Genomic DNA, 6,000 nt, shown 5'->3' with positions numbered 1-6,000 from the left:
GTGGGCTGAGGAGCCGAGGGGGCGGGCGTGGGATTAACTGCGCATGATGCCCCACGCCGCCCCACGATTTACCCCACGAAGTTACTGCACGCAGTAACGACGTGGGAAAACCAACCGTCCACGGCCGCAACAGATCCGTTCATGTGCCGAGGCACGGTAGTGGCGGGCCCCACCTGACGGCCCATCCCGTCGCGCGCGTGGGCAGGCAGACTGCCCTCTCCACGTGGCGCTACGCGATAGGACTGCCCTGATGGCTGCGGGGAAGCGTATCAGGCACGCCGCCTGGTTTCCCGCTGCTACTTTCGAGCTGCGACTCTTTGCTAAACATCCGACTCTCGACAGTCAGCCCAAGGGAAGACGGCAGCCGAGTTCCAGAGTCCGCTCCTGGAAGGTTGAAACTGTTGAAGCCCCACAATGCATTGTCCGCAGGGCTTCACCAGCTTAGGGGACTACTGTCGGAGTATTGGGCCACGGGTAGGCTAACCCGAGTCCCAGGACCTTTCAAGACATCGGGGCAGGCCGCGCCCCTCAAGCCGAGTCCTAGGAGCAACTCCAAGACAAGCCGAGTCCCAGACGGCGACTCCGAGGTAAGCCGACTCCGAGCTGCCGACCTCCAGAGAGGCCGACTATGGAGAGTCGGCCCATGACTCCTCCCTCATCCCGAAGTACGGTGTGGGGTACGGTCACGGCGTGGCCGTTCCCCCCTACTTACGAAGGGCCGGCATGGCTACAGTGAGCCGTATCGCTGGAAGATCTCCAGCGAGGCGCGACACTATTGCCATGCCTGCCCTGACCTCAGCCACGGTGCGCCACGCACTGTGCCCACGACGCCGGCCTGTACGGCCCAAAGACGGCGGAGCCGCCTGTCAGTGGGTGGGCCGAAGGCGGCCTGGGCGCCCCGAAGACGGACCTGTGGGAGTCGGCCTCCTTGGAGTCGGCCGACTCCCCCCGAGGGCCCCACGAGCCATTAACCAGATAGGATGGGGAATGGCGACAGTGATCGCCCGATAGATGGCGGCACTGTTGTCACGACCCAATGACCGAGCCTGCGTCATCAGGAGTGCCGCTATAGTATCAAGCCTGTCCGCGGGACCCGCTAGTCGGCGGGCCCCAGAAGCCAGCGGGGAAGACGGCGGCCTGAGAGACAGACGGCTGGGACCCGCGCCCAGCCGGATTACTATTGTACCCCTGGGGGGTAGGCCTATATAAACCCCCCGGGGCACCCATGCAAAGGGTTCAGACCTAGATAGAGATAGACCAGATAGCACCGGGAGGAGAGAGCTAGCCTTGACCTCTCCTGCCTCCCGAAACAGCTCCAGGAGCACCATTGTAGTCACTTCGCCTTAGTGATCATGCGGAGACCCCGCAGAGCAGCAGTAGGGGTGTTATCTCCTAGTAGAGCCCTGAAGCTGGGTAAGTTCCGCTGACGTGCATGTCTTCGCCTCATCCCGCTTCCAAGCACTGGCGACATTCTACTCGCTCCCACCATGATAAGCCATCCTTTGGCATATGTCGTATCCAACCCCCGACACCTATACTTGTGGGTCATCAGTCTTGTACTCAAAACTCTTGTAACTGCTTGAAATACTGTATCAAGGAAGTGTCCACCAGCAGCAGCAATCCTGGGGCAGCCCCCACAACTTGGATCCTTGGATGGTGTTCTCCAATTGGCGTTGAAGTTGTTCAATGTAGGTGAAAGGAAAAAAACTCTCGCCACATAGCTTTCTTTGTCTTGGGCCAACTCATGTTGAGGCTCTTAGAAGGTGTGTGAAGGCACCATGTCGACGCGTAGTCGTGGAAGTTCCTTGTGGTGCACTTCACTTGATCTTTGAAGGGGACTTGATGTAGCTTGAGGTAGCAATCCATCTTGTGCTCCAACTCAAGATACTCCTCGGGGTCTTGAGTCCCATAGAAAGGAATCTCGTGGTCGGTGTCGAGGCCGTAGTAGTGCTACCTCTTGATGCAGCAAAGCGTAAGTATTTCCCTCAGTTTTGAGAACCAAGGTATCAATCCTGTAGGAGACAACGCACAAGTCACTGAATACCTACACAAACAATCAACAACTTGCACCCAACGCGATAAAGGGGTTGTCAATCCCTTCACGATCACTTGCAAAAGTGAGATCTGATAGAGATAGATAAACGGTAAAGTAAATATTTTTGGTATTTTTGGTTTAAAGATTGGAAAGTAAAGATTGCAAAATAGTTGGTCGAAAACTAGCAAGATGTAAACGACATTCAATAATTTGGAAAAGAGACACGAGGGCCATAGGTTTCACTAGTGGCTTCTCTTGAGATAGCAAATATTACGGTGGGCAAAGAAATTACTGCCGAGCAATTGATAGAAAAGCGCATAGTTATGACGACATCTAAGGCAATGATCATGAACATAGGCATCACGTCCATGTCAAGTAGACCGACTCCTGCCTACATCTACTACTATTACTCCACACATCGACCACTATCCAACATGCATCTAGAGTATTAACTTCATAAAGAATGAAGTAACACATTAATAAAAATGACATGATGTAGAGGAATTAACTCAAGCAATATGATGAAAACCCCATCTTTTTATCCTCCATGGCAACAATACAATACGTGCCTTGATGCCCCCACTGTCACTGGGAAAGGACACCACAAGATTGAACCCAAAGCTATGCACTTCTCCTATTGCAAGAAAGATCAATCTAGTAGGCCAAACTAGACCGATAATTTGAAGAGACTTTCAAAAATATCAAATCATGCATATAAGAATTCAGAGAAGAACCAAATAATATTCATAGATAATCTTGATCATAAATCCACAATTCATCAGATCTCGTCAAACACACTGCAAAAGAATATTACATCGAATAGATCTCAAGGAACATCGAGGAGAACATGGTATTGAGAATCAAAGAGAGAGAAGAAGCCATCTAGCTAATAACTATGGACCCGAAGGTCTGTGGTAAACTACTCACGCTTCATCGAAGAGGTAATGGTGTTGATGTAGAAGCCCTCCATGATCGAATCCCCCTATGGCAGGACGCCGAAAAAGGGCCCTAGATGGGATCTCACAGGTATAGAAGGTTGCGGTGGTGGAAAAGTGGTTTCGTGGCTCTCCTGGATGTTTTTAGGGTATAAGACTATATATATGCGATGGAACTAGGTCAGGGGAGCCACGAGGGGCCCACGAGGGTGGGGGGCGCCCCCTACCCCCCTGGGCGAACCCTCCTGCCTCGTGGCTTCATCTCCAAGCCTTTTGGTTTGCTTTCGGTCCAAGAAAGATCATCGCAAAGGTTTCATTCCGTTTGGACTCCCTTTGGTATTCCTTTTCTGCAAAACTCTAAAATAGGCAAAAAAAATAGAAACTGGCACTGGCCCCTCGGTTAATAGGTTAGTTCCAAAAATAATATAAAATAGCATATAAATGCCTATCAAACATCCAAAACAGGTAATATAATAGCATGGAACAATAAAAAGTTATAGATACGTTGGAGACATATCAAGCATCCCCAAGCTTAATTCCTGCCCGTCCTCGAGTAGGTAAATGATAAAATAGAATTTTTGATGTGGAATGCTATCTCACATATTTATCCATGTAATTTTCTTTATTGTGGCATGAGTGTCCAGATCCAAAATATTCAAGACAAAAGTTTAATATTGGCATAAAAACAATAATACTTCAAGCATACTAACAAAGCAATCATGTCTTCTCAAAATAACATGGGCAAAGAAAGCTATCCCTACAAAATCTTATAGTCCGGCTATGCTCTATCTTCATCACACAAAATATTTAAATCATGCACAACCCCGATGACAAGCCAAGCAACTGTTTCATACTTTTGTTGTTCTCAAACTTTTTCAATCTTCATGAAATACATGAGCGTGAGCCATGGTTATATCATTGTAGCTGGAATAGAATGGTGGTTGTGGAGAAGACAAAAAGGAGAAGATAGTCTCACATCAACTAGGCATATCAACGGGCTATGGAGATGCCCATCAATAGATATCAATGTGAGTGAGTAGGGATTTCAATGCAACGGATGCACTAGAGCTATAAGTGTATGAAAGCTCAAAAAGAAACTAAGTGGGCGTGCATCCAACTTGCTTGCTCACGATACCTAGGGTACTTTGAGGAAGCCCATCACTGGAATATACAAGCCAAGTTCTTATAACAAAAATTCCCACTAGTATATGAAAGTGACAACATAGGAGACTCTCTATCATGCAGATCATGGTGCTACTTTGCAGCACAAGTGTGGAAAAATGATAGTAACATTGCCCCTTCTCTCTTTTTTTACTTGGGCCTTTTTTATGGCCTTTTTTTATTTTTTTTATTTTGTCCGGAGTCTCATCCCGACTTGTGGGGGAATCATAGTCTCCATCATCCTTTCCTCACATGGGACAATGCTCTAATAATGAAGATCATCACACTTTTATTTACTTACAACTCAAGAATTACAACTCAATACTTAGAACAAAATATGACTCTATGTGAATGCCTTTGGTGGTGTACCGGGATGTGCAATGATTCAAGACTGACATGTATGAAAAAATTATGAACGGTGGTTTTGGCACAAATACGATGTCCACTACATGATCATGCAAAGCAATATGACAATGATGAAGCGTGTCATAATAAACGGAACGGTGGAAAGTTGCATGGCAATATATCTCAGAATGGCTATGGAAATTCCATAATAGGTAGGTATGGTGGCTGTTTTGAGGAAGGTAATGGTGGGTGTCATGGTACCGGCGAAAGTTGCACGGCACAAGAGAGGCTAGCAATGGTGGAAAGGTGAGAGTGTGTATAATCTATGGACTCAACATTAGTCGTAAAGAACTCACATACTTATTGCAAAAATCTATTAGTTATCGAAACTAAGTACTACACGCATGCTCCTAGGGGGATATATTGGTAGGAAAATACCATCGCTCGTCCTCGACCGCCACTCATAAGGAAGACAATAAATAAATAAATCATGCTCCAACTTCATCACATAACGGTTCACCATACGTGCATGCTACGGGAATCACAAACTTTAACACAAGTATATCTCAAATTCACAACCACTATAGTAGCATGACTCTAATATCACCATCTTCATATCTCAAAAAAATCATAAAGAATCAAACTTCTCATAGTATTCAATGCACTTCATATGAGAGTTTTTATTATATCCATCTTGGATGCCCATCATATTAGGACTAGTTTTATAACCAAAGAAAATTACCATGATGTTCTAAAAGACTCTCAAAATAATATAAGTGAAGCATGAGAGTTCAACAATTTCTATAAGATAAAACCACTGCTGTGCTCTAAAAATATATAAGTGAAGCACTAGAGCAATATTGTCTAGCTCAAAAGATATAAGTGAAGCACTAGAGCAATATTGTCTAGCTCAAAAGATATAAGTGAAGCACATAGAGTATTCTAACAAATCACGATTCATGCGTGTCTCTCCCAAAAGGTTTGTAGCACAAGGATAATTGTGGTAAACTAAAAATCAAAGACTCAAATCATACAAGACGCTCCAAGCAAAACACATATCATGTGGTGAATAAACATATAGCCTCAAGTAAAGTTACCGATAGACGAAGACAAAAGAGGGGATGCCTTCCGGGGCATCACCAAGCTTAGGGCTTTAGTTGTCCTTGAATTTTACATTGGTGTGCCTTGGGCATCCCCAAGCTCAGGCTCTTGCCACTCCTTATTCCAAAGTCCATCAAATCCTTACCCAAAACTTGAAAACTTCACAACACAAAACTTCAACAGAAAATTTCATGAGCTCCGTTAGTATAAGAAAATAAATCACCACTGTAAGGTACTATTGTGAACTCATTATTTATTTATATAGGTGTAATATATACTGTATTCCAACTTCTCCATGGTTCATACCCCCCGATACTACTCATAGATTCATCAAAATAAGCAAACAACACGCGAAAAACAGAATCTGTCAAAAACAGAACAGTCTATAGTAATTTGTAACTCTCGAATACTTATGTAACTCCA

This window comes from Triticum aestivum, chromosome 4B, assembly GCF_018294505.1.
Source record: "Triticum aestivum cultivar Chinese Spring chromosome 4B, IWGSC CS RefSeq v2.1, whole genome shotgun sequence".
In the NCBI taxonomy this organism is placed as follows: Eukaryota; Viridiplantae; Streptophyta; class Magnoliopsida; order Poales; family Poaceae; genus Triticum; species Triticum aestivum.
Note: the sequence above shows the minus strand (reverse complement) of the source record.